Below are 20261 nucleotides of genomic sequence, written 5' to 3' on the forward strand. Positions count from 1 at the left end.
AAGCCCCTTTAGCCAAGCAATCTGTTAACTTGTGCTATAAGAAAGCATGTCCGTGTTTGCATCCCCTGATACATAAAAGGGCTACAAATTTTCCTCCGTAAAAAGATGTTTATTTTTAATGCCAAGTTTTTTGGAAGTCCATGTCTGCTTATTTTGACAACATGCATTTTCCACAACATTGTTAAGGATCCTTTAGAAGATGCACCCTTTCTTGCAGCTTTCTTCCCAGAAATGCAGGAGCTCAATTTACTGGCAAACAAATCTAGACTAAAGGGAGTTGTAAACATAAGAAGATTTGCTCTGCTGGCCACTTGAATAACAGCCTGGGGCAAGCTGCTCAAGGTGCTTTGCAGTAAAGGATTGTTGTGATCAATGATTTGGAGATTTATGCTGAGCATGTGGAAGTACAGCAAAGCGTTTGGAAGATTCCCAGAATCAGACATATGTCTCCGGCAGGTTCATATCCCTGACTTGCCGCCTTCCCAGACTAGTTTCAGAGATCCAAATGCCGTTAGGACTCCGACATTTATTCCGGAGCTGGCGATGTTTGCTAGAACGATGTTACAGAGTTTACCAGAAAGCTTAATGTGCGTGTTCGTACATTTCTCTCCTATGCTTTTCCTCTCCTATCCTTTGAGAAGAACCTAAAGAAAAAAAAATCTAAAGCATACGAAGAAATGCATTTTCAAAGCCTCGGCTTATTTTGCTCTAGAAATAATGTGAAAAAACATCTTCTTGTTTCGGCCGCTCTGCTTCTGCAGCACCTGTTTTTCCCCAGCGGGAAAGATTCTGCCCAGAATTTCCAAGGGGGCCAGGCTCCCTTGTGGCGTGCCGGACAGCCTCTGCACTGCTCCCCCTCCTGCCCCCGGCTCAGCTGCCTGCCTGGGTTGCGCCCTTCTGACATCCAAGACCCTTGGCTCCAAGGGATCCATTCCTTATCTTCCCTAACATTTCCTGCGTGTGCGTGCAAGCTGGGCCTCCTCCTGCTGACGTTCTGAAGGGAAGTGCGTCCTTGCGGGGCATGCGCACAGGCAAGAGTCCCGCTGCTCTCATTCGGACTGGGAACAACAAAGACCACACAGTGTTTCCGGTATTGCATTCATGTCACTTCTGCACTCTTTTCCAAGGTTGCTCTAACCAACTCCTGTGACTGCACTGGCTTGAAACTGTACACTTTGTTTTTTTTAAGATTTCTTTTTAAACTAAATTTTATTTTTTATTGGAACATCAGATACATACAAAGGCGGTGAGACAGAGAGGAGGATCTTCCATCCACTGATTCACTCCCCAAGTGACAGCAATGGCTGGAGCCAAGACAATCCGAAGCCAGGAGCCTGGATCCCCCTCGGGGTCTCCCACCTGGGTGCAGGGTCCCAAGGCCTTGAGCAGTCGTTGACTGCTCTCCCAGGCCACAAGCAGGGAGCTGGATGGGAAACGGGGCTGCCGGAATTACAACCAGCGCCTCTATGGTATCTCGGTGCGTGCAAGGCGAGGACTTTAGCCTCTAGGCTACTGCGTCGGGCCCTGAAACTGTACACTTACTGGTTCGAGCTCTCACTCAGTAAAATGCTGCTGTGCCTGGGGTTGCATTCGGTTTGGAGGCTCTTAGCAGTGCCCGCTTCTTTCTCCACACAGCAGAACTCCCTGGTCCCCCTGCTTCTCTCACTGTTAGCCGCTCTCATGGCTTCATTTAACCCACCTGGGTCATTCAGGGTCATCTCTCCAAGCCAAGCCCCTTGACTTAATCACATATGCAAGGGCCCGTTTCTCTGCAGGAAGTCTTCTCTGGGTTCTGGGGTACGTGTGTATGCAGTTCTGTGCCTGCCACACTCACTTGCTGTTGTCACGCAGGGAGGATGACACAAAGCAGGATTTCTGACACGTGTAAGACAACGTGTCCTTTATTGAATGGATTTAACCAGAAACTCGGAGACACTCTCATTTCTGAAAGTCACATCTGCAGTCCTCAACTCTGAAAGGAACTGCCGTTGCACTGCCATTTGTCAGTTGTAATTTCTCCAAGGTTAACATCAAAAACACATGAGCTTCAATGGAATTGTTAACATACAGGAATATCAGACACTATAAAAGTTCAAGCAGGTAGCATGCTTTTGCCTTATCAAAGAGTAAGATGGTTATTTTGTTAATTGATTTCCCTCACTGAAGGGAAGAAATTTTTCACAGTACTAGGGAAGTAACATAGGAGAAGATGGACGCTAGAGAAACCGTCGAAAGAAGCAAGTGTGGGTCTAAGACTGCTCAATGATTGACGTCAAGATTTCAGCCTCAAAGTTGTGGGACGTGAGCCTGCTTGCCCTTGTTAATGTTACAGAGGTTAAGGATTCTCATTTCCCCAAAGAGATTCGGAATTAATCGAAGGATAATTTCATATGGAGGTAAAAAAAACTATCCATGTTGTTTTATTATAAAATCGATACTATAAGAATTAGCTTGTTTACTCCATTTAAGAATATCACTAATTGGTATCACAATATCGTTTGTGCCTCTTTTTTTTTCTTAATGAGCCATTTCACTTACTAAGGTTAGTGAATATTTTGAGATGAATAACCTCACAGGAGCTAAACAAATATATTCAGATCGTAGAACTACTTGATCATTTTATTAGAATTCTGGTTGTGGATTAGGAGGGAACGTGCTGACTGTGGCGTTGCCCTCTTCAGTGGTGTGAAATCTGCCTTCTTCAAGAGCCAACTCTGTTCTTATAGAGCTCCGTTCTGTCTATTCCAGAACATTTATCACTCTCTTTATTCCAGGATTGGTCCCCTAATGCTATTAACATGAGTCATAGCCTATGTGCAGAAAACAGTTCGATTTCAGATAGAAGCCAGTATGATATAACAATGTTTTTAATAGCAACCTTAAGAATGCTTGAAATTTTTTAAAATAACATACTCTCACTTTTACTTGATTAAATGATAACTGAGGCATTAATATTAAAGCATGTATTGCTAGTTTAAAAATAAAAAGAATTGGAACTGCACAATCTAGTTAGCATATATGCAGTTTAATTAATATGCATGGGGGGGCTAATTAGCCTTTGCTCTGAAATACCAGGAACTCCGCTGATGTGTTCATATAATTTGTTGGACTTGAGTGGGATGCCAATTTTATATACTCAATGTAATCTAAAGTGCTATTTACTTGTCTTATCCATCTTAGGCAATAAGAAATAAATGTATTATTTGCCAAATAACTTTTGGGACAGGTAAAAGGCCTAAGATGAGGGCACTTCGTTTTGCTTTTAGTATGTGCATAAATTATTTTTGTTGCAAGTGTCTAGGAGATGGATTTGAGGGCTGGTGATGTGAGGGCTAAGTTAAGGTACCCCCTGCAATGCTGCTAGCCCATATGGGCACCAGACAGAGTCGCTGCTACTCCACTTTGAGTCCAACTCTCTGATAATGCTGCTGAAAAGGCAGGGACATGTGGCCCACGCACTTGAAAGGTCTACATTCGCTTGGGAGGCCTCGAAAAATTCTTGGCTCCTGGTTTCAGTCTGGCCCAGACTGGCCTTTGCAGCCATACAGGAAATGGACCACAAATAGCTCGCATCTCTCTTGATAACGCTATATTTCAAAGAAAAACATATTTAAAAATGGATTGTATTATCCATCACCGCATGGAGGTTACCCAACATGCAGCAAATGACAGCAGTGCAGTTTTAGTGTCACAGTGTTTACAGCAGAGAAATCTAGGGTGTTTCCTTGTTTCTCTGTGTTCATCTGCTTTCACTTCAGAGTTTAGGTACCCCAAGTAATGTTCATGACACAGTTTATGTGTCTCAGTAGGGTTTCTAATATCATAATTAGGAATTGTAAAACACACTGAAGTACAGGGCTGCATTGGAAAAAATATGGACATCTTTTTCTGATATTGTATCAGATGATTTTAAATGGAAAGTAGGATGCAAACATGGATTATCTAACTTCTGTATTTACAACTCAGAGAAGGTTAACTATGGTGAGGTTATATGATAGAATTCTCTGGAGAATCGGAGTGAAGTGACTGATTTGGCAGCAATAATTAAATAATTATCTGGAGTCAATGTGTAAGTATTACTTATATTTGGATATTTGAAAATTTCCAGAGCTATTTATATGTTATAATTATCAATATGATATAACGTATTAATGATTTTTATGTGTATATATTGTAGCTTTGGAATTTTCCAAATTTGGTTTTTTTTTTTTGAGGATAATGAAATCTGCTTTGTTGTTAGCAAGACTCTTAAGATTCATGTGAAGGGAGACTTGCCAGCGTTCGCCCACTGCGAGTCCGAAATCTGTGTGTCTAGGTACAGCATGTTCTGTTGTTTTCAACCGGAGGAGTCTGTTTTGCATGAAACACATCTCTCACGTTGGTCCTCATTTTATCGTAAGGAGTCCGGCTGTTTTGAAGTGGACATGAAATTGAACTAGTTTTTCACCATCTCAAAGTGTTTAAGTTCTTTGATTACAGAATTTATTTTTTAACATCATGGGGCCTCAACTTTATACTGAGAAAGTCAAGGTCGTCGTTGTTTAGGAAGATAGGATATACGATAGAGGATTGCTTTTATATATACATCCTGTTTGAAGAGAAAAATCTGTGTTTCAGTTTGACAACCTATGGCAATAGTCGAAATAAATAAATTTATGAAACAAAATTGTCATTGTATTTACTAAAATGTATTTTTAAAGATTTATTTTTATTTTTATTTGAGAGGCAGATTTACAAAGAAAAGGAGAGACAGAGAGAAAGAACTTCTACTTGTTGGTTCACTCTCCAAATGGTCCCAAAGACCAGAGATGAGCTGATGCAGAGCCAGGAGCCAGGAACCTGTTTTAGGCCTCCCAGGTGAGTGCAGGATGCCAATCCTCAGCTGCCTTTCCAGGCCATAAACAAGGAGCTGGATGGGAAATGCAGCAGCTCGGACCTGGGACCCAGACTGGCACCCTTATGAGACGCCAACACAGTGAGGTGGATCTTAGCCTGCTGAACAGCATGCTAATCCCAGTGATATGTTTTACAAAGCTTTGTTTTTTAAAGATTTTGTTATTTTTGTTGGAAAGTCAGATATGCAGAGAGGAGGCGAGACAGAGAGAAAGATCTCTGTCTGATGATTCACTCCCCAAGTGACTACAACGGCCTGAACTGAGCCATTCTGAAGTCAGGAGCCAGGAGCTTCTTCTGGGTCTTGCATGTAGGTGGGTGCAGGGTCCCAAGGCTTTGGGCTGTGCTTGACTGCTTTCCCAGGCCATAAGCAGGGAACCGGATTGGAAGTGGGGCTGCCGGGATTGGAACCGGAGCCTCTATGGGATCCCAGTGTGTGCAAGGCGAGGACTTCAGCTTGGCCCAGCTCTGGTAACATTTCTATTGTTTGGAAAACCTTGTTGAGGATTGGAATAAGTTCCTGTTGAAATGTTTGGTAGAACTCAGCAGTGAAGTCATCTGGTCCAGGACACTTCTTGGTTGTGAGGGCTTTAATTACCAATTCAATCTCAGTCCATTTTATAGGTCTATTTAGATTGCTAATTGTTTCTTGATTCAATTTGGTGAATTGTATCTGTCAAAAAAATCTATCCATCTCTTCTATATCTCTTGATATGTTCGCATATAGTGGCTTGTAATAGCTCCTAACAATTCTATGTATGTCCAAGGGATCCGTTGTTACATTTCCTTTTCATCTCTTTTGTTATTGATGCATATATTCTGCCTCCGATTTTTCATTTGTTGGGTTATTGGGGAGTCTATTTTGTTGATTTTCTCAAACAAACAGTTCTTTGATTCATCGATCTTATGTATAGTTCTTTTGGACTCTATTTGGTTTATTTCTTCCCTTATTTTGATTATTTCTTTCTTTCTACTAATCTTGGGATTGCTTTACTGTTGTTTTTCTAGCTCAGTTCTGAAGTTAGTCCATTTACATGGTGCTTTTCTAGTTTCTTCTTTTTTTAGCAGTTTATTTTTAAATTTATTTCTTTTTATTACTATCATTTTAATGATACAGTTCCATAGGCCCTGGGATTTCCCTTACCCCTCCTCAGATTCCTCCCCCCTTACTGAGTTCCCTATATCATTACTAAAGTATAGTTCTTCATACACAGTCATTTGTCCATCATTGTGGGCATGGACTGTGGCAGAGAGTCCAGCATCCTATTGTCAAGATATTGTAAACAGTTTCATTGGGAGTCCATCTTTGTCTGGAAGTAGAGATGCATATTGCATTGTATCCTCATATCTGGGAATGATAGTCACCATTACATGTTTACTAAACATCGCCTTTAATGAAAAACCACAATACAAAACCAACAACAGGAAGAAAACTAGAAATTAACAACACCATGATGTTAAATAACAAGCTACTTAGATATGATATTCTCCATTACACAGTTACTATATTTCCCCTTAAATGAAAAAGGCACAAAACAAAATCAATGAGAGGAAGAAAAAAGAAATTAATAGCACCATGAAATTAAATAACATGCTACTGAATGACTAATGCGTTGCTGAAGAAATGAAAATAAAAAATCTTCTTGAAGAAAATGATGCTACTGTATGATCTGAGTTACTGAATAATCTAATCAGAAAAAAGAGTATGTAAGAGATTGAACTAACAAAAAAATCAAAATCCATGAGATATAGTTTCCACTGATCTTGTTGGTGAAATGTGTCTCCTATAGGAAATAAATAGATTGGTTTTGTTTTTAAACCCAGTCTATTAATCTATGTTTGATGAGTTTAAGCCATTTGCAATCAGGGTTAATGTGAATGGGTGGTAATTTGGTCCTGTCATTTTAGGAATGGGTTGTTCATTGGTTTAGTTTTCTGTTGTTACTTTACTGGGATGTTCTTCACATTTGCCTTGGTTTTATTGGGTGCTATTCTTCTTCTCTGTCAAGAGAACATCTTGAAGTATCATTTGTAGGGCAGATTTGGAAGAGGCAAATTCTTTTAACCTTTCTTTACTGTGAAAGAGTTTTATTTCATTTTCAAAGATAAAGGAAAGCTTTGCTGGATATGTTATCCTGGGCCGACAGTTTTTTGCTCTTAGAATCTGGAATATGTCGCTTCATTCTCTTCTTGCCTGTAGAGTTTCCTGTGAGAGATCTCCTGTGAGCTTAATTGGCATTCCTTTACATGTCAACTGATTTTTTTTCATGTGCACATTTAAGGATCTTTTCCTTATGTTTGATTGAAGAAAGCTTGATTATCATGTGCCTTGGTAAAGATCGCTTTTGGTCAATCATGTTGGGAGTTCTGTGTCTTTCCTGGATGTTGTTTCCTAATTCTTTCTGTAGATTAGGGACATTTTCCCTTATTATTTCATTAAATACATTTGTAAACCCAGCTTCTCTTTCTGTACCTTCTGGGACTCCCATAGCTCTTATATTTTAATACTGTTGTTCAATTCTTGAACAGTTTTTTTTTTCTTTTAACCTGAGCCAGCTCTGCTTACAGATTTTTGTTTGTGACATGCAGAAGGCATTTCAACATGGACTCAGCCATTGCAACTGCTGCAGGGACCCAAGGATAGCAAGCAACTGACCACAGCCCTACTATTTGCAAGCACACAGTGCCATTCAACATCAGCTCCTGAGCAATTTCTGAGGCTGCAATGATAGCAACAGATAGTACTTGTTAGCACATGAAATGGTCCATGAAATGGCCACCCTAGGAAGTGGGCAACTTCATGGATAGCAAAGCAGGGTGATCTTTTGCTTTTGGTGTTTTATTTATTTTCTTTTTCAGTTTGGTGATTTAATTTTCACTAACATGATAGTTTTAAATTTATTGAATGAAAGTGATGGTAGTGTGTGATTCTCAGAAGTTTACATGAGAAAGTGCGATGTTTCTCTGGGTGTAAATGGATGTTCTATAGGTTGAGAATACTGGGGATCATCGAGCAACTTATCATGTACATATACAGGCATCGACAGCTGATTCCAATCAGTTGCTTTGAGTCACAGCTCAAGCAGCTGGGAAAATGAGAAGGGAACACACTTGTATCTAAGGGGTGTGGACTGTATCCATGATGGCTTGATTTCCTTAGTGCAACACAGAAACATGGGGTTACTGGCACCTGCTGCTTTGCCCTTCTCAGTCTGGAACTGCTACACCCACTCCATAGGAGTGGCAAATGTCTTGCAGGCATTGCGCATGCTCACTGTTCTTTCATTCAGGTGATCTCTGCCTAGAATGACCTCTGCACTCTAGATTCATCGACACAGTCCCGTTCTCCTTAAGGGGTGACTTTTTCAAGAAAATTGGTTCTTAAGCCTATTCCATTTAATGGAGCAGTGTAAGTGTAGGACTTAAAGCTGTGTGTGTGTGTGTGTGTGTGTGTGTGTGTGTGTTGGGTAGGAGGGTGGGTAGCTATACAATTCTTTATGTCTAGTACCTTTTTCTCAGTGACACTCAGTGTAGCTGCTATCAGAGGTCCAGTCTGCCTTCCATGTGGGAGTGAAGGCTGATGGACGGTCAGCTGAGAGAGGCTTCCAGGCATTTCCTCCGTGGTGCCTGTGTGACCTATCCTAGCACCTGCCATGCATGCAAAGTGTAGTTTAGGTCCAGCATCCTAATCCACTTCAGCCGCGTTACCGTCCTTGGATGTCCATTGTTCTTTTATTCTTCATTAACTTCTATGCATCCTCACCTATATTGAGCCCAGTATTGTCTCTTCAGGAAAATCTGTCCACACAGGGTATATTGTTCAAGTAACCCTTTTCCATATTTCCCTCTCCTTTTCCTTTCCCTATCACAGTTTACGACTTTGCTTCATTTACATAGTTAACGGGATTGATTTCTTCCCAAGAAAAATAAGCTGAATGAGAAAGTGGGTGGGTATTGTGTGGACACTCCCAGCATCTAGCTTGATGTCAAAATTCCTGCATCTGTATGTTGGGTAAGCGTTTCCATGATTTTGTTGCTATGGTCATGGAGTGAGAGAACTTCATGAAGGCTCCCTTAAACTGAACTTGGACCCAGCCAACATTTATTCCACTTGTCCCTGCAACTTTCTTAAATAGTTAAGCTTCAGTTTTTAACTTATTAAATTCTTCTTTATAAATGTGCTCAATTTTACTTTGCTTTTCATTTCAGGAATGTAGCATTTTCTTGGCTTTATATAGACAGTTGATCCATTTTCATGCAAACAAGATTGGGAAAAGCCATGTGGGAAGAAGTGATATTGAAAATCAGTTGTGATTTCTACATTTGACATAACTACTCCTGTCACAATTTTCTTCTGTAATTCATTGCCATGTCAAATTTTATTAAGTCAAACTTTCTGTAAAGCATTCCTCTTTATCATTTATTCACTGTGCACTGTTTTACAATGTGCCTTTCTTCCTTTGTGGAAGTAGCCTTTGTGAATTCACAAAGAGAACTGGGCTTGAATCCCAATCTGACCCGACTTTGAGAGACTGAAAAGCCACAGAGCTAGAGGAAAGCTACGTGTGCCGGTGGTGCTGTCCATGTGGCAGCATGAAGCCACTACCCAGAGCTGGGACCAGCTGGGACCCGCTGCGACCAGTGGGAACTGGTCCTTGCACGCCGTGCTTGTGTGCAGCGATGACTGCCAGCCCTGCAGCAGCAGGGAGTATTGCAAGATCTTGTAAGAGCAATGCAGTTGGAAAATGTCACACAGAGAGGCAACATCATCCCCATGAAAGTCATAAAATCCATAAAATCCCTTTTTTATAATAATTAGAAGATAGGAAAGATGTGTTTTCTTAAATACAGGCCAGGCATTTAGGTCTAAGCAGGGCTGTGCTTTGGCCTCCTCCCTCTCTATCACACCTGTCTCCTGTTGGAAAGGATCTGCTTTGCAAATTGCTCTTTTACAACGCAAACAGCAGCACAGCCCAGGGTGCTCTGTCACTCCAGAGTGAATTGAGCTCTTTTAAACTAGGCACTGAGTTCCTAATTGGCTGACACCGCCTAGAAGAACCTGGAATTTTGGCAGATTTAAGAGGAAGAGATGAGGGGTTTTGGTGTCGGGGGCTGTAGCACAGGTGAGGCTGGGGAGACGTTGGGAACCAGCACCACTGGGCATGGATCTGAGGGGGCTTAGGAGGTGGGTGTTGGGGCACTCACTGCATCAGTCAGAGGAAACATCACGAGGCACAGCTGTGTGAGATCATCTGTGGAACTCTGCATTTCCTGCACGATTTGTGAAATGCTAAGCGATCTGATACTTAACGGAGGCCAGATGAACCCCAGAAGGTATTTAATGATGACTGTACCTTTTTACCTCCACACTTATTTGCATGATAAAATAAAATGTTAGGTCAGATTTAGTCCCTCCAATTGGCTTTGATTGAACTGACTACCTGGTAATAGACTCTTGTAATACATTTTCCCAAGTTGCCATCACAATACATTCACATGGTGGGACATACCTCCTATTTGGAAGCACACGGTAATTAAGTTATATAGACTTTTGTAAATACTAGAACGATAAAAACAAACAATAAAGTGAATGGATGCTTTTCACCAAGATGGCGCCAAAGGCGAAGGAAGCCCCTTCCTCCTCTCCACCCTCAAATCCGAAGCTGAAACAAAGAATCCGAAGGTCAAGAAGGTGGTGCTAAAAGATGTCCACAGCCCGAGAAGAAGATCTTCACACCCCCCACTTCCGTTGGCCCAAGATGCAGTGCCGGCGGTGGCAGCCCAAATGGCCTCAGAAGAGTGCCCCCAGGAGGAGCTAGCTTCACCACTAAGCCATCATCAAGTTCCCCCTGACCACAGACAGAAGACAACAACACACTCATGTTCATTGTGGATGTCAAGGCCAACAAGCACCAGATACAACAAGCCGTGAAGAAGCTCATGACACTGATGTAGCCAAAATCGGTGCCCTGATCAGACCTGCCGAAGAAAAGAAGGTGGATGTGCGGCTGGCTCCTGATTATGTTGCTCTGGATGTCTCCAACAAAATCGGAATCATCTAAATGCATCAGCTTTCTAATTCTAAATATATGTTTTTCACCATAAAAAAAGTGACTGGACAATATTAGGCCTTGTAAGTACAATTCCTATTTATGTTTTCAGATTTGAAAGGGCCTTTATGAAGATTGCATAGAGGTATATTTACATTTAAAAAGATACCTAGCTGCCTGCTCTGCTGTTAGGAGCTTTATTTGCAAATAGTCATTGTAGTTATTGCAGCACAGATGTGAGCAGGTTAGAAAATGTACTGAATACAGGTTTCAGAGAGCTCAGGAAAAAGATTCCTGAAACTGGTTGTGCAGAAGCGTCTCTGGCTGAAGTGGGTAACTCCTACACAGGCGGTGCTGATGAGATGTTTGTGACTTCGTGACTGGTATCTAAACATGCTCCGTAAACTTTTCATGAGCACTGATTGCATACTTTCTCAGTAATTGCCTTGGGGGCCCTTTTTTGGGGTGGGGGAAGGAAGGGTGGGTGGAAGGATTTGGGACTTGTTTAACATTTGTCTTCTCTTCATCAGTTTTCACTTTAAAGATGTTCAACATTATGACAATCACTACATTGTTTATTTTTCTTCTCCTGGGAGGGGGTTTTTATTTTAACAAAGCTCGGTGTAGATGATCTGTCTCATTGGGGCATCCACGGTGTCGTAGTGAGGAGAGGTGACCCTCCTCTCTCCCTCAGGCCCATTCGGGGGAGTGACTTGGGCCATGTCAACGTCACAGGGTTTCTTCAGAGCCTGCGTCTTATGACACTGGTTGGCCTTGACATGCACAAAATATGTGTCTGTGTTGAATCTTCTGTCTTCCTCCAAGTACACTCAGAGCCGGGACGTGCTTAAGACGGCTCTTCCAGCCACGTTTGCCGGAGACAGTGCCTTTGGCCACCAGGACATGGGAGACACATACATGTTGTTTCTGTGTATATGTGGCTGTGGACACATTTCAGTTCTGCCTTCTTGGTTTTGAAAGACATTCCTGTGGCTTTGGAGTTGGGAGAAACAGTAGCTTCCTTATTTTAAAAAAGAACATTTGTTTATTTAGTCAGAAGTCAGACCTCTGAGCAGGAGTTGACAAAGAGATTTTGCAGCTGCTGGTTCGCTGCCCAGGTGGCATCAATAGCCATGGTTTGGCCAGGGCAAAGACAGGAAGGAGATTGTCCCAGGTGACCCATGTGGATGTAGCAGCCCACTTTGGATCATCTCCCACTACTTTTCCAGGCCATTAGCAGGGAGCTGGGTTGGAAATGGAGCAGCTGGGACATTAATGATTACCATATGGAATGCTGATGTCCCAGGTAACCTGTTGCCCCACTGTAAGCCATGAGCTTCCCTTTTATGCCTCTGTGACCACTGTGATGAAAAGGGGGATAAAGTGAAACTTGCATCAACCCAGGGAAGTTACCCAGGTGCCACTAAGTGAACTGGGGTCATCATGTGCTTCAGATTTGTCTTTCCTTGAGTGATATATATATATACACACATTCGGGGTGTGTGTTTTTACCTCTAAGTTGTAGATTTTACCAAGTAACTTTTAATAATCCAGCTTTAGAAGGAAAATCTAGCATGGAGCAAAGGGATTTGATTGATTCTGTGTCTCTTAAAAACATCTGAGTAAACACACACTGGAGACAAGCTTTCCTGGGACATTGATATAGTTACATCCAGTGTCTTGAAGAAAAAGCTGTAAATAAACTTTATAAAAGTTTTTATTGATTGCACTTTGATGTTTGAACATCTGGACAGAAATAACTGTTCACATTGATGAATCGTCCATCTTTCTTTGTTCACGTACAGAAAGCAAAAGGTAAATGATGTTGATCATTAGCATTTGCTAAGGTGGACCATTGTTTTCCCATTCCTCTTAAATGAGCAAGAGGGTGTTGAGTTTTCTTATGAGAGGATTTGCCTTCATGCTTGGCATTTATTAAAAGTCTGACCACTGCTTCTTGCTACTTTGCGGAATTGATTAAGCCACTTCCTAAGTATCACATTGTGTAAGCTATGAAAAATGCATCCCTCTTCAGAGCCCATTTGAAATGTTGAATTATGTATTTTTAAAAACCAGATAAACAGAGGGAAGCAGCGGGCTGAAAATCTCATTACTTCAGATGTCTGCTAACATTCCAGGCTGGGACTTTCTACAGAGAAGCCCTTTAATGAGTGGGATTCCCCAGCTCGGTGTGTGCTCAGCAGAAGGAAGCCGGTTCATCAAGCAGGAGGTCCCAGCACCATGTAACTGACAGCAGTGCTGCACAGCCATTGCAGGCAAACACTAGACGCTGTGCTGCAATTTGTGTCCCTGGTCTGCTTTGCCATCACCATCCTCTAAGGGATTGCAGCAACAGTGTGACAGGCAAGAATAAAAGAAACTACGTGAAGATGAGTGCTTACGTTAAGGTGAGATAGGGACCTCCAACTCGTGTTCCAAAAAACGGGCTCCATCAGGTGAGGAGTTCAGACCTAAAACCATGTCAATGGTGAGGAAACGGTCTTTGCATCAGACGTTTCTGATAGACCAAAGCTTGGCCATTATGTTGGAGCAGTAGACTTTGTTAAAGAGGTGTTGTGTTGTCCAGGCAGAATGATAGTGATGAATCATGGCTTGTTATGCTTATTAGTGTTAATTTCCTTCACCTTACTCTGTTAAATGATCATCTGGTCATTCCCCAGCTTTCCTACAGGTTTCTGAAGTCAGATTTGTCACCCCATTTAGCTCTCTAAATGTCAAGGCTGAGGCAGCACTGGGTTCATGGGTGCACAGTCCTCTTTCAGCTCTGACTTCCAAGTCCCTATCCATACAGACACCCTGAGAAAGTGTGGCTGAAAAAGAAATCGGCTTCTGGCTGGCCATTGTGAAAGTCAAGCCCGTTCTACAGCTTATGTCTTAGGAACAAATACAGGGGAGCAAAACGCATGTTGATTATCTATTGGGCTGTGACAAATTACTATAGGTTTGGTGGCTGGAAGATACACTCATGTTCTGTCCTGTAGATCTGTGGTTCAAGGGTCCTGGGCACGGCTTAGGTAGAGTCAGTTCAAGTCTCTCCAGGAAGCATTTAAAGAGTTGCATAAGGCAAGGACCCTGATCAGAAAGCTTGACTGGAGAAGGGTTTGCTTCCACGCTCTCCGATAAAGGGCAGGATTTGAGCTCTCGCAGTGGATGGAGGAAGGGTGTCAGTCCCCCACTGTTTTGTTGTAGACTGCACTGTTATTGAATATGGGGAGCTCTCTGATGTAGATGATTACAAAGCCAGAGTCAAGGCTGAAGGGACACCCTCATAACACCTTGAAGGGGACAACTCATTGCCCTTGTGGTGTCAGCTCTGACTCAGGACAGATGGATCTATGGAAAGCACAAGGGCCAGAAGGCAGAGTTCACTGGTTCAGCTTAGAGTCTGGCCCCAATACATTGGGAGAGGAAAACATCTTTTTGTAATAAATAAGTATACAATCTGACTATGCAGTCTGATGCTAAAGGAAATAAACAATGTAACTAAATAATCAAAAAATAATTAAAAATCAGATTTCCTGGATGCAAAATCTTCCCAGGTTGTCAAGGTGGTTTTAGTTGTGGCTCTATCGCTGTCCTAAGTGCATGATGTAATTATGTATGTGCAGTCACTTACCGCCATGACTGATTGGCAATTACTACAGCAGGGAAGGAAGTTCAACATTGTATTTAAAGTAACAACTCTCTCATTTGGGTGCAGATAATTAACAAATGGTCTGTTTGTTTTAGAGATGCAGAATCCATTTTTTCCTTTGACATGGAAATGAGCAACTCTAGAGAAAAGCCTGTCATACAAAACCCATTTGAGAAAATAATAATTTGTTTTATTCCTGTAGTTGTTGTGATCCAGCTATTTCAGATCTGGTTTTAAAAGGGTATAGTTACTAGTGAACAACAACAAAAAATTAATCCTTTGGACAGGCAGGTTTGGCTTCAAGTTTCCTGCGTATGCACTGATGCAATCAGAATATCCAGGTAGCTAAGCCGTCAGTCCCATGCAGTTCTGGAGCTCAGTTGAATGTGACTGAATTAACCAGGAATCCAAGAAACTTCACTATAGAAAAACTGTTGCTTGCAGGGTCATGGCTAAACTGGACCAGAGCTACTATTGAGTGCTAATGGATCAAAGTTGCTTTGTTGATCTCATCATTACAAAAGACTGTAGTCATTCCAAAGGACTAAAAATTAAAGTTTGTTAAATGTTATTCAGCTGCATTATTTTTTTTTACTAAAGTTGTAAATCAGAAAAATCACAGAGAAGTATGGTAAAATGTGATGGATCATATAATGTAACTGCCAATGGAGACAAATTTGAGAATGAAAGCATCTTAGATACATGCAATTAAAAATACACATATATTTACCAGTTATTTCATTACATGGATGAACTCTAAGATATTATTTTTAAAAACCTTTAATGGAATTCTTTTCAAACATAAAGACCCCACATATATCAAATGAAAACCCTATTACATTTTCTATGAATTATTTGAACATCAAACAGTAATATAAACAGAATAATATTCTTACATAACATTTTCATCAGTATTTAATTAGTATATTGATCTCATCTTCTCAGAAATACTATGCCTGTCTCATTTTACTGAAGAATGTTTCTAATTTTTCTAAAAAAATTGACTCTCATTTTCACCAATTTTGCATTTTGTATTTCTTTGTTTTACATTCGCTATTCTTGAAATTATTGACTTTCATTTAATTAACTATGGCCATGCAAAACTATTTTTGTCAAGAAAAACAAATGTTTGCTTATGCTGAGATGAAAACTCAGGTTGAATTCTATCAATAGGAGTTATTTTCAGTGAAAGTCTCTTTATATTTAAGCATTACATATTTGCAAATTCAGTTCCCGTTGGAAAAAAAACAATTTTCATATAATGATTTTCCTTTGTCATTCTTTTGAGTATTTTGCAATTGCCAACACGTCATAGATAACTTACCAAGCTGATTACAATTCCAGTACAATCTGCAAGATTTCTATTTCAGAAATTTTCTTCCAAAATATTTTTCCTATGAATTTAGATATTTGAATACTCAATGTTGAAATATCAAAATTGAACACTGAACAGAGTTGGAATTCTTGCCACATTATTTTGCTCCCATTGATTTGTTTTATTCCTTCTTTGCTTTTGAAAAGGTAACATTTTTCATATGTTTTACTTTCCATGCCTAAAATCTCTAAACATCCTTCGAATCCCATAACCTTAAGTGGGTGAATTACTTATCAAATAGTAATTTTATTTTGAATAAATATTTGAAAACATGCAAGTTATATTTTCAAAAAAAATTGCTTCCATGTAGTTGGGTGTTGAAATATTTCATGAAATGATGTTCCAAAATATAAAATATGATGTATAAGTGACTTTTCATATTTTTTCCAAAAAGTAGAATTGAAACTCAGTCAAAATAATGTAAAAATACATGAGAATAAATAATCCATGATCATTAGGATGCATTTCCAAAAGCTTGACAAAATGAAGCAGCTTCCTAGGATTAACCCATCTTTTTTATGTGGGAGCTCTATGTACTTGGGCTAGCGACATTTACAGATGGAAACAGGTGCTCTAAATCTTAGGCTCTCAGCTTTCTTCATCAAGGTGCCAGGAATTAGGAAATGCTTCTCTGGAGCAATGCTTGTCCAACTGTGGCCTTCAGAGCAGCAGTGACAATGTGAAAATTGGTAAATGCAGTTTCTCTAGCCTCACCCAGCCATCTGTTCCAATGAGCCTTCCAGACGCTCCCGATGCAAGCTTGGGTGTGCGCGTCAGCGCCAGCAGTCATGCCTGGGGCCAGGTCCTCCTTGTTTACCCTTAGTCTCTAAATGCAAGTTAGTCTTCATGGAAGGTGAACATCTAGTGAAAGTGAGTGAACCAGCTCCTGCTGGGAAAAAACACTGATATGACTCCAGTTGAAGAATCTTCTTATATAAATAGTGCACCTTAGCTATAAAAGCTACACAGAATGCTATATGTATTGGCTATGTTGTTGTTTATTTTCACTTTTGTTTGTTTCAATTTGGTCTTTTATTAAATGTGTTTGAAGAAAGAAACGGGACAAACTTGCTGATAGAAATTAATGGTAGGAATTAGAGTATCCTGTCACTTACTGACTTTCCTCTTGACAATATTTTCCACAAGTTTATACTCTTCGGCGGGCTCTATAGATTTTAAAGTTTCCTCGAAACAGTGAAGCCAAGGGCTTATTGTAAAAAGGGTTTGGTATGCGAAAGGCTCAGGATGAATGCATCGTGTGTCTGGCAGGAGCCAAGGCGATGCCAGGTTTGGTATGAGCTGCTGAGGGATTTCTCTCTTTTTTAACTGGATTGACTCGTTCCTCTTAAATCTGCCCCACCCCCTCTCTCATGTGTGTTTCATGTGTTGTTTCTGAGCTTTGACTTTAGGGAAGTATTGTACAGTTTGGATACATTGTTGAATGTGAAACAACCCTAGATTCTGAGTGTTGTGTAGCTCATGGCAAAAATGAGTTACGGAAACACACACACACACACACAGAGATGCAGCCATGTTTATGTAGACGGCTCCACAAAATTCCTCCTTTTTGTGGAGTAGCACAAAATATGCACAAATTCTAGTTTCTGAAATATTTGTTCTCATTTCTTGTGACTAGCCACATCCCTGAGTTTGTTGTTGTTCTTATTGTAAACAAGATGTGTGCCCCTGTAGCTATCTTAACTTCACCAGGGTTGTGACTGAAAAGTTAGCTTGTCGTTACAACCTGTGGTCAGGCCAAGTTTCAAATCCAGAATCTCTCAAATGAAATTTGGACATCTTAACCATTAAGCCAAGTGTTCATGCCCAAAATAGATTTTTAAAGACAAGGGATGTACTCTTTATCATAAAGTTTAGAGTAAAAAATACCAAATTCTGTTTTAAAAATATTGAGGGTGGAGTTATTTTCGTACTCCTGGTGCAGTATCAGGATAGAGGATGAATAAATAATATCTGTCAAGTTCCTCTGTACAGGATCGGTTATATAACAGTGTATTAACACTCCAATTTTAACAGCTCTTTCAAGATGGCCATCATTTATAACCTAAGTCTGTGTGTCAATCCCTTGGTTATTTTTAGGATGTTAGAAATTTCTGTATATTAGAAGACATTACTATTAAACAGCAAATTATTCTCTTCCTTGTTCCCATGCTTAATAAGGTAGTGCCATGCTGAGGGCCCAAGAGCAAAAAGTTGGAACTTAAAATAGTTTCTTCTGCTTGATAAATATGAAGTAAGTGGATGAACCCAAGGGCCTTTCTCAGGGGAACTCTTGACGTTTAAACTGTAGGAAGCCACCTGTTAGCTTCAGGTGATGTTCAAATATGAACAGAAGCTTGAGCAGACTGGGGACCATTTTGGACTGAGTAAGACCAGAATCTCAGATAATGGCCTGGTTGGCTGCTGCTACAACTGCCTCACAGACACAGCAGTGCAGCTCAAAGGCCGCACGTGGGTGCTATCATTTGCAAAACATGTTGAAGTTCCTGTCTAGGTTTTTTTGACATTCTTCAGTACGCAGTTTTACCTTCGTGGCAGGAACACACAAAACAACGAAGGTCTCTTGGAGAATCTCCAAGCAACAATCCTTCCTTTTCTCATCTTTCAGGCCTAGAGGCAGAAAAAGAAGCCCAATAGGCAGGGCCAACACTAACTAGAGTTAGCGAGAGAAGTAGGCTTTTGTGGATGCGCTGTGGATGGCGCCTGCTTGAAGCACCTCTATTGGAATGACTGGATGAGGGTACAGATCCAGTTGAGGGATGCTATGCCATGTCAGAGCAGCACAGGGAGGATTGAGGCCCCACATTCTTGCTTATTAGATGTCCCACCTGAACTAATGGTTCATCCTCCAAATGTGCCCGCGGTGCCCTTGGGTTCTGCTCGCTTCTTTCATGACCTTCAGTGATGTCATACCTATCTCCATGAATGTCCTGCATGTCCATGTACATATGGACTGATTACTATCAATCACATAATACTGATGATTTCCTACCTTATAAATTGTATCGAGAAGTCCATTTCTCATGCATGTACATCCAATCCAGAGAACCTGGAAAGTGAGAGTTAAGCAGTTGAGACCTTGGCGAGAAACTCATCTCTATCTGCTTTAGTGGAAAGGGCAGGACACGTTCTGCTCATGTCCTGTGATTTGATAGACAGGGGACTATAGCAGTGCAGTTCCACCACTGCCAATGACCTGCTTCCTTGGGCTGCAGCCAAGTGCCTTGGTTACTGCAACTTGAGTCTTACGTGGTCTTCCATGAGAGGCTGGTCTCTGTGATCCCTGGCGGCAGCTCACTGCATGGTGACAACTTCTCTGCTGTTGCTCCCTTGGTGGTAAGTGATAGCGTTATGGTCACAGTGTTTTTAGTATAGCAATGGAATATTGATTGTAAAGAGCCTTGGGCATGGTAATCTTGGTAGCATACTTATGGCCATTAAAGAACCAACATTTAGAAGCTTCCCTAAGTGTAATTTTTTGAACACAGACAGAATTGAAGGAGAAACTGGCTATTACACAGATATTTTGAAACAGAATATTTCCATTATGGATTCATGTTTCTCCCAATTCACATATTGAAAGCCTGTCTCCCAATGTGACCACATTTGGAGATGGTGTCTGCGGGGAGGCAGTAAAACTTCCTCCCTGTGGCATGTGGAGACACAGCGAGAGGTCAGGAGACACTGAACTTCGGATATGGACTTAGAGTCTCTAGAACCCTGAAAAGATACATTGTGGTTGTGTGGGCACCAGTGTCTTCTATCTTGCTATGGTAGCTGAGCTCACAAACAAACAAAAAAAATCAACTCCAGTATCTCAGCATGCAAGTAGTATCATTGAAAGTCTTTTGAGCTAAAATGAAGTTAGTACATTGGACTTTAATGCTACATGATTAGTATCCTTTTGAGAAGAGGGGTTAGGATGCAATCATGAATACAGAGAAGACCTTGTGACATCTACCTTCAAGTCAATGTGTGAGTTCTCACAAGAAAGCAACCTTGATTTCACATCTTGATCTCTCATTTCCCCCAAGAACTTGAGAAAGTAAATTTCTGCTGTTTTTTAAAATCATCCTTGTATAGTACTTTGCAGTGTCTGCCCATCAAGCTAATGCCATGCTAGAGAAAAGCACAGATGTGTTGTGCAAAAGAGCCAACATGATAGGTAAGGAAACATTAGAAGGATGAGTCTGTGGGAGCTAAGCACAAGAACTCAGGGCTGTGGACTTCAAAGCCTGTTGATGAATACAGGAGCCTCTCCAGGGCTCAC

General features: G+C 41.0%; 1 protein-coding gene across 1 annotated transcript in view; it reads left to right on the forward strand.

Annotated features, from left to right (window-relative positions):
- Positions 1–20261, forward strand: part of NALF1 (NALCN channel auxiliary factor 1) — a 466554-nt gene that overhangs the window by 303563 nt on the left and 142730 nt on the right. The window lies entirely within an intron of this gene.

This window comes from Ochotona curzoniae, unplaced genomic scaffold, assembly GCF_017591425.1.
Source record: "Ochotona curzoniae isolate NIBS_2020 unplaced genomic scaffold, NIBS_Ocur_1.0 contig_64, whole genome shotgun sequence".
Classification (NCBI taxonomy): domain Eukaryota; kingdom Metazoa; phylum Chordata; class Mammalia; order Lagomorpha; family Ochotonidae; genus Ochotona; species Ochotona curzoniae.